Source organism: Solanum dulcamara, chromosome 3 (assembly GCF_947179165.1).
Source record: "Solanum dulcamara chromosome 3, daSolDulc1.2, whole genome shotgun sequence".
NCBI lineage: Eukaryota > Viridiplantae > Streptophyta > Magnoliopsida > Solanales > Solanaceae > Solanum > Solanum dulcamara.
Genome location: NC_077239.1, coordinates 21,451,133 through 21,461,339, shown reverse-complemented (window position 1 = coordinate 21,461,339; position 10,207 = coordinate 21,451,133). Strand labels below are relative to the sequence as shown.

The 10,207-nt window shown below is 38.1% G+C and overlaps 1 pseudogene; it reads left to right on the top strand.

Moving 5' to 3' along the window:
• The first annotated feature begins 1,874 nt into the window (after nucleotides 1-1,874).
• LOC129883810 (5S ribosomal RNA) lies at nucleotides 1,875-1,994 on the top strand (annotated as a pseudogene).
• Nucleotides 1,995-10,207: the final 8,213 nt, after the last annotated feature.

Here is a 10,207-nt window from a genome sequence, read left to right as displayed (position 1 = left end):
TTAGTATGGTGTGGTTAGTGTGTAAATTATTGGGTTGTCAGAATTGAATTTGAAAGAAGGGATTAGATTGTTGTTGTTCTTATTGGAGTTGAAAGGTCTTGGAGTAAGTAGTATATTGATTGGTATTGTTGTTTGTTATTTGGACGAATTGAATTCTTGGATTATTGTTGATAATATTGGCCGAGTTAGATTCTCGGGGATGGTGTATTTATAAGGGAGATGCTGCCGAAATTTTAGCAAGTTATAAATGAATTTGTTTGAAGGATTAAGACAAGTATATGGTGATGAATCTAATGACTATGTCAACTCTCTTGATGTAGACTAACAAGTTGGACGCATAAGCGTAGCTAGTAAGGCGCAGCACAAGTATGTGAGGCTTACCCTTTTTTTTTCAAGGCCTGATCCCGATGTTATGGTTTCATAAGTGCTTTCATATTTTCTTTATTTTCAAAAGCTAGGTGTCAATGGTCCCAAGGAAATGACCACTATTCTTATAAACCATCAATGTTTTCCAAAATGTCTATAGTTTCCCAAAACAAAGGTTTACAGTATTACAAACTTTTATGACAATAACGACGGATATGCTTTACAACGACATTGATGATGTCGAGGATGAGAATATGTCTATGATAGCTATGATAAGAATGACTTCATGTCTGAAAGGTGCTTGATATGACTCTCGTCTTGATTTTTCAATAATAGTCTCATCTTATAGCAATTGTTCCTTCTATGTGAGACAAAGCGACCATAGTTAGTCCATAATATAATCAGAGGTTACCAACCTTCTGTCACTCCGATAGATACACGGTTTTTGTTGAGCTCTCATACATTCTATTTATATGACATATGTATATGATATGGGGGATATGGGGAAGGGCCATATGTTGCGCAATAGATGCATTGCCACCTAGTCAGTTGGCATAATTTTCATTCCAAATGCGTGATGCCCGGATGCGGGACAAATGTGGACGATATGACATGTTCTATTTTCTATGTATATAAAAAAGAAATATTTTTAAAGGAAAAGACAAGTATGCATGGCATCCGACCTAAAAGGCACTCATATGTATAGGTTACTTCTCTACCTCATGATATGTTCTATATTTCTATTCTGTTATTATTCATATTTATATTCCTTACTATGTTACTATTCATGCCTTACATACTCAGTACAAAGCTTGTGCTGACCCCCTTTTCTTTGGGGGCTACATTTCATGCCGCGTAAGTACACCCAGATGAGTAAAATCCATTATGGAAAATGTTCCAGCGGGGTTAGTAACTCCACCTGTTCCTAGAGTACTGCCGAGTAAGAGTATATGTACTACAATGTTTCGTTCGAAGTTAGAGATTTTACAGATAGAGTCATGGGTATAGAATGTCAACTTTGTAAGCGGCGTCACCAGTCGATACGTTATTATATCGTATGTCACGAGTTTTATGGGATGATGGGTTTTGGAAAGAAAGAGTCACAAGGCTTAACTATGTTTTTCATTTCTTTTTGATGTACAAGTCTAAAGAGATTATGTAATATGAGGAAGCGGGTTCACTTGGCTCCGAGCATGGGGTCGGGTGCCCATCACACCTTATTAAGATTGGGGTGTGATAGGGGTTTTGCTTTTTTCCCATCAGGGTTGGCTACCAAGTTGTGATGAAGTCCCCTCACACAATGACCTGTATAGCCGTTCCGTGTCTTTCCCTATCATTAACTTGTATTATGTTGAAGAACTGTGGCATACAAGTGCGCCATTTGTTAGTAATCGGCTAATTCTGCTTGGTTTGCTTAAGCTCTTTTTCAATTCCCTTATCGTAACTTATAAAACTCTAGGTACATAATCCCATGTCGTTGCTTAGCCGCTGGTTCGGATTCTCCCATCTCATGCGATCCTAACAGCACTAACACACCAGATCCCACCAGAATTCCGAAGTTAAATGTGATTGGGCGAGAGTAGTACTAGGATAGGTGAACCCCCTGAGAAGTCCTCGTGTCACATTCCATTGCCATCCTTGCAATAATGTGTGAAGGAACTTATCTTAGCCCAAGATTTACCATAGCGTCTTCTCGCTAGTCTTCATGTTTCGCCTTGCCCTTTCTTCTTCTCTCTTACAACCAGTGTTGGGATAGATCTTTAATTTAACCATGACTATGTGTTTTTTGGTCATTTGATATAACTTCTCTTCGTATTCCTCTATAACGTCTCCAAAATATCATAACTCCTTTTTATCATGTACTCATCCACTTGGTCTTATGTTGTATATAACTTTTCATAGGCTGCTCAACTAATCTTATACCACTGGTATGAGGTAAACACATTATTTTCATCTCCTAGCCCATCTTGCTTTACATATCGACTTCACACTAGGACTTGCTCGTGCTAACACTATTTTGTCCTACTTCTTTCTGTTCTTCCTTTAAGTACTACTTGGTCTCCTCATTTCCTACTGTAGGAGATTTTCTATTCTTCTTGCTACTTGTACATCCCGATATCAGCGACAAATGATGCTGTTGCCATATCTTAATCTTTACTCAAATACGGCCCTACTACCCTTTTCGTGGCCCTTAGTTTGCTCAGTCCTACTCTCTTATCATATTCAACTCCTTTTGTAGGCACCCATGATTCTTCGCACGGTCGCAGATACGATGGCTTCTATCTATTTATTATTGCGCTTGACCTCTTGCTAACTCTTGCTAGTATGGGATTTGCTTGAAATTTAAGCGGTCATGTCTACATGTGACAGTGTCAGTTGACTTCCTCTCACACTTGTATTTATCTTGTCCACTTCCCTCCTTTAGGGTGTACCCATGTCATCCTCTATTTATTTTTAACTATTCATATGCATATGATTTTATTCCAACACATTTGACATATTGTACCATGTCTACACCTTCTGTTAACTCATCTATACTTTAGGTTGCCCCTGTAAGAACCTTAATATAACCATGGGGTGCTCAAAATTCTCAATAACTAGAACCTAATCTAGACCAAGTACTGGTACTCGAGTCATATAACTAATGTAGTTTAGCCGAGGCCATATTTCATTCATCCTAATCAGTACATCACTAGTGCTTATAATCGTGTCCGATTCTCCATTCGAGGCACTTATACTCTGATGACACGTGTCTTGTATTTTGTTTATCACATTGTTTTCCATTGGATACCACTTGTTCCTTTCATAATTCACAATGCCTCAGTTATTTTGCAATTTCTATTTCCTATCTTTGAGGGATCCCACTATTTTCCAAAGTGGAGGTACATATACACAATACCCTTCTCTACCTCATGAGATTTCATCCTTATCGTTACCGTGGATATGATCTCTCAAGATATGTTACAACCGTATATCTCATTCTCTTTCCATCTCTAAAAAAAAATTTGGCAGAGTTTCCTGTATATTCCTTACCATCCCAAACCTGCACTTAGGAAATACCAATAATGCCTCACAGGGCCAACATATATTTATTCATATCACAGCCACACAGGGCTTTCAAACCGCATTTGTTACACTTTCCTGTCTACTTTCCTTTCAATTTTCAATTTTACATTTCAAGCTCACTACCTTACTCAACATATCTATTTCATACCTTTGCTTACCTACGTGCTTTATCACTCCCAACATCATCAATTACTTTCTTCTGTTGATGCCACCCTTCTGTTCAAATTCAAGGTTAGTTTAAGGAGTTTTTCCTATGACTTGGATCTATCACACCATCTTAGATGTAAAAGAAAGGTAACATCCTAAATGTCCTGTAGACTCCTATTTATAGATGTGGTGCACAACACACTGATAAACAGGATTCTACTAGACACGGTCTGTAGACATTTTGAGGACCAAACCACTCTGATACTACTTTTGTCATGACCTAACCCCATAGGACGTGAGGGGTGCCCGAACTAGGCCCCCGCCGTACCCGTGAACAAATAAATATATACATATATCAAGGGTTAATACCAAAACTATGCTTTGGCACAATGGAGCGCTTATGAACTGCTGGGTAGACTCCTACGCTGACGGATCCCCAAAGTGTGTATCTATACCTACAGGCATTAATGCAGCCACCCTGAGAAAGGGGGGTCAGTACGACATATGTACTGAGTATGTAAAGTATAGACATCATGAAGAAATTACAATTGGCGTAGGGATATAGGGGGCAGTAAAACATTTAACCATTTACCGTACTTGCATCGTATAAAAAAAAGTCATACATATTACCATCACGTACTGTGCCCGTCCCATTTTGGGGACTCGGTGTATCATCTACATCATTCTGTCATCATATGCACATATATATTATTAGCATTGTAGAATGTACAGCCTGATCCATGTATATAATAAGTACATGCCGATGAACGTACGACCTGATCCGCACAACCTATAATAATGCCGAGAAACTACGGCCCGATCCACATATCATATAGTAATGCCAAGGAATGTTCAGTCTGATCCACATCATCATATTATATCATTGCATACATATAACGTACCTGGCCCTTCATGGGACTCAGTGTCATCACATTATCATATACCGTACCCGGCCTTTTATGGGACTCCGTGTTATTATATAATCATATACCATACTCGGCCCTTTATGGGATTTGGTGTAATCATATCATCATTTACCGTACCCGACCCTTTATGAGACTTAGTGTAATCATATCATCATATACCGTACCCGACCCTTTATAGGACTCAGTGTCATAATCATCATATACCATACCCGGCCTTTTATAGGACTCGGTGTTATAATCATCATATACCATACTTGGCCCTTTATGGGACTCAGTGTAAGATGTAGTACAGTATACGCGAATAAAGTAGTGAGTAACCATATACAATCTAAATAATTATCAGAGACTCAAAAATGTAAGAAGATTAAGCTATCGTCCGAGGACCAAAATAGTAGTGTAGCCATCTTGAGTGCCTTCTAGATGCCATTGAGGCCTATATTACTTAGGATATCGGGGAACCTAGACATGTACTAAAGTAGTACTAACAATTCATAGAATTAGGGATACCCGTTATCATATAGTCCTTAGGACTAGCAGCTTATCATCCAGTACTTCTCAACCTATGGAGTTCAAGAAAAGTAGTTCAACTTACTACAAGAGTTTGACATTCAGAAATGAATAAGAGATACAAATTACATTTAGGACTTAAAAGTGGAGTTACCCCAGAGCTCGTATCATATTTACTTACAATTAGGACATGCCAAAGGAAGAGAAATAATAAGCTTTACCTAGTCTCTACCTTTCCTCAAGGATTTATTATTACATATGTCGTACCCAGCCCATCATGGACTCGGTATCATAACCTTATTATTGCCTTACCTTACCATCATAGCACCACACATATGTCAAAGATATATCAAGAGGAAAAAGGGTAGCTTTACGTACTTATGCCAAAACATGGCAAGAGAAAGGAGATAACTTCTCATACTTACTACTCTCCATCATATAGAAGCCTTGAGAGGCAATAACTCAACTAGTATAGGAATTCTACCATCGAGAAGTGAATAAGACTTATGAGTCATACTTGGGCAATGTATGAATGGAATTATCCCCACATTTCTTATATAAATCACTTAAGGCTAAGACATGGTAAAAGAAACAAAGGGTAAGCTTCACATACTTATGCCAAAGACATGCCAAGAGAAAGCTTCACATATTCTTTTCGGGATTAATTGAAATCCGGCTTGCCTTATTCCTTAACATATTTGAAATCAAAGTAATACTAAATATTAATAGACTTTCACTTTACAATACCCTACTCTACAACCAAGTACTAATAGGAGTCATTTTCTTATCCATTACCCTCAACTAGTTTGTTACTAGTTCCAATGCTACCGAAAATCGGGCAGCATTTCCCCTGTAACTTCAACATCCCCGAGGTTTCAACTCATCCACAGTGTCAGAAACCACACCAACAAAAACAACCAGAAGCATATATACAAGTAAACCACCTCAACATTACAAAATACAACCCCAAATAACTAGCTCAAAACTATGATACGAAAATACAGTTTTTAATCTTTATTTCATAAAACCTTTAACAATACAAAACTTAGGGTAGTGTGGATATAACCAGAAGTACCCACACCCATTTTATAACACATTACATCCCCGAAACACGCCATCCAACCAGCTACAACAGCATCACCATAATCACTACACACTACTCGACTTTGATTTAACGCTAGCGACTTCAATTTAGTTTGTTCCTAACATCAAGCATCCTTATGTAATTTTTCCACTTACAGTCTGAAACTCACCAAAACTCACCTCGGAAGCTCTTCTAGCGTGACTGAAACTTCGTAGCTGTTTGTTGTACATTTGGGGCTGCTCCAAATCATAAATTAACATTAATAATACCTTCATACCTTTGGGGTATACCCCATATAATTAATTCAAGGAATGGAATTAGAGAACTTACCTTTTTCTCCTCCCAAAACCATAGCTCTTTCTTCTTTCTAGCTTAAGTTCCTCTTCTCTTCTTTTTGTTTTTTCTAGACTATTCTTGGATGGAGATGAGACTTATTGGATAAAGATGAAATTAAAGTCATAAATTATATATATATAGTCCACTTTAGGAGGTGACACATGTCAAGCCCTAAGTGGTAACATGTGTCAAGCCTTCATAGGGCCAATGCACCACCTCCTCCACTTAGGGGCTGCCACATGGCAGATGGGGGCCCACCCCCTTGTTTCATATTCTGCCACGTGGAACCTCTATCTACTTCCACATGGAACTCTCCCATGCTTCCACGTGTTGCTTTATTCTTCTCTTATTGGGTTCGTAATCTCATCTTGGTTTACGAACCTATGTAATCATTTCTATGTAAGCTTGGTATGTACTCAAGTAGTTTAAGTATGTAAGATTTCCAAGTAGGTAGCTTACGTAAATATGTCGTGTCCTATGACTCATCATTCGGTCTCCAACTTCTTCTAGATTCTTATAACTCTATTTCCAATCTTCTCTAAAATGGTGTATCGCATTCTCTTTTCCTTAAATTTTGTTTGATTGCGTTATAGATTATCCGGCTCACATGGCAACTCTTAAGAAACTTAAGATTTCTTAAGAAGTTTTAAGTAGCTTTTACAAGTTTTAAGAAACTTTAGGCAACCTTAAGAAACTTAAGAGGCTTACGATCCCTCCATGAAATTTAAGTCTTTCAAGAGACTTAAGAATGTGTTCCAAGATACAAAAGTACGAGGTGTAACAATAATAAAGAAGCCTGCAATAAGCAACACCTAATATAAGAAAGATCGAATATAGGAAACAAACAATGAAATCGAAAATATACCTAGTTGCGCCAGCCCAAGACCTATACACGGCTACACAATATGAAGGAGGACAACTAAGTAACTACCCACTAATAGTACTAAACACAGATATCACATAGGGGCCCAAAGGACCGCACCACTAAGTCCCTCCACAAAAGATAGATAAATAAGAACAAGGGCAGTAACTGCCTTTAAATAAGAGACCACCCTTCATACCACCATAAGTTCCCAAATAGTAAGACAATTCCTCTTGATCCCCTGTGTGCCTAGGAAGTTCACTCACAAACAGGTAAACCCGCAAAACATCCCATACTATTGGCCAATTTAAATAACTACGCTAGAAATAGGCAATGCATATATAAATGAATGTCATACAGTAAAACCGATACTAACATCTGTACCAATTATCTCATACCAAGATATATACGTCTACTTCCAGTCTTAACCAGAAAGTAGGACCCATGCGCCTCTCTAGGATCGCCATGTGGGGGCTCAAGAATGCCCCTAGATAACTGCCTGGTCCCGATCTTGGTCTTATTCAATATAGATATCAATCTTTATATCCGATCATCCAAGTCTACTCCATCGCAGTGACTAGATATAAAAAAATTAAATCTGTAGAGAAAAGGTCAGAAATCTCTACGACCTGGCCAACATCATAAAATGAGCGCATCCACGATACCTCAAATCAATATAATAAAATGAGTGCATCATCAATGCCTCAAGTCCATTGAAAATAGTAGTAATAAAGGTAGTATGACCCTCATTCAAAAATTAGTATAAAATAGTTTGGGTTACAACCCAACTTTCTCAAATCAATGTCAAGCACCAATGCCTACACTGCGGTCGACTACATCTCTGAGACAACAATGATCCAATTCAATGCATGCTACAACCAGCACCCAAACTACGTACACAATCACATGCAATAATAACACTACAAGCACCTTACCCTCTAAAGCATGAAAAGTGGGCTAACAAAGGCAACCGACCTCCAAATCAAGGCATAAAGCTCAACTCTACTCCTCCAATTTAATCACAAGTCCCAAAAGGGAACTCAACCCTAACTTGGTAAAAAGGAGGAGGAAATGAGGAAATGGGTGCTCATCTAGTCAATAAATACCTCCCGATCAATCTGCGAATACAACCTCAAGATTTAAAACATAGATAGCCCTACTAAACGATAATAAGAAAACATAAAGATTCTAGCTCGAATTATAGAAATGGGATCCAACTTTTGATCACAAGCCTAACCAGGCCAACAATGGCTACATCAATTAAATTTCATCCCAAAAATCAATCCTAAGGTGAAAATACGCAAACCACCATAAACATCAATTAAACCACAAAAAATAGGCTAATCAAGGCCAAACTAAGGTATCATTAACAATCTTTCTAACTAGACTAAAAATCTCATCAGGTAATCTAGCCTAAGAATCATACCGGGATGAAGAACCAAAAATCTAGGAATCAAACCTAACTCGTCACATACAATCCAAACCACAAGTAATTTATACTAACAATACCTCATGCAGCTCAATCAAAAGAAAGAAGAACGTAACCCACCTCAAAATAGAATACGCGTGCTTTAAGTCAACTTCCCAATAGCTTTTCATTTCAAAAATAAATCAAAATGCCTCGACGCTAGAAAAATATTGATCACCTCATCAATTCAAACATTTTGACACTAAAATCAAATTTTTCATAAATGGACCCAAAAATTATGTCAAAATAGGATTATGGGACCCGCCATAGGAATTCCAAAAATGACTTTGTGAAAATGTTATACATGTTTTATTGTGTTTGTACCTCAAAAATGGGCAAAAATTGATACTTAAAATGTGATAAAATAATCGAACAAATAATTTCACCATTACAGCCCTAACTAAACTTGAGCATACCTTTTGGGGCAGAATATTTCTCAAATTATCACCTTGCACACTCCCCCCAAATATACCAATGCGTACCCACGGTCAACACAAATCCACCGAACTTGGAATCACCCAATTTGGAGCTCCGTAGCTCCCAAAATTAAAGAAACAAATTGAGGGTTGGGGCTTGTTTGCGTGTGTCTTTAACTTAAAGACCAAACGTCATTGGCCTTCGCGATCACATAGATTGGGTTGCGATCTTGACACCCTGGCTGAATGGATATCGAGATCAAGGTGGTCAAGCCTCATGATCACGTTGACCACTTGGTCCATCCCTATAGGAAACTCTTTGCGAACGAGTCTAGGGGCCTCGCGATCGCGAAGGCATTTTTGTCTTGCACTAGATGTTTGATGCAACATAGATTTTGGGAAAGTCCAAATTTTTCGACGGGGTGCTCAAGATTCGTTCGGAGTCCTATGTGAATAAAAGGACTGGTTCCCCTCCAAATTCAACTTTCCATACATAATGGCGCATTCAAAATTTCTATCCGAGGTCGTCTTGACAAAATATGGATTCCACACTAAAGAATAAACTTTGTCAATTCAACAAGGATGATCAAAATGAGATCGAAAGATCTGAGACACGACCGAAAGGTCGTTCCAGACTAAACTCGACTTTCCGGAGATAAGTGCACTGATGGAATTCCAATTCGAGTGTGTTTACCAAGAATCTTGACCAAAGTAAACCTTAGGCTAAAGTTTAGAGGCTAAAATTCCTAATGGCTCAAAATTGCACTATTGGCCTCATTTGGTCATTCTGGATCTGATGGAAATGTAAGAATTCGATTCTGAGGTTATTTTTCTAGATTTTTGACCGAAGTAACTTGCTCAAACTCCAAGAGTTCAAAAATAAGGAATCAAGCATAAAACCCAAATGAACGACCAAGTGACTGAACTGTTAGTGCCAGCAAGTCATAAATAACTTGGGGTTGCTACAAGAAAGCTCTAAGTACTAAAAATATTGGAAAAACATGAAAATAACCTTGAGCGTCATTACAA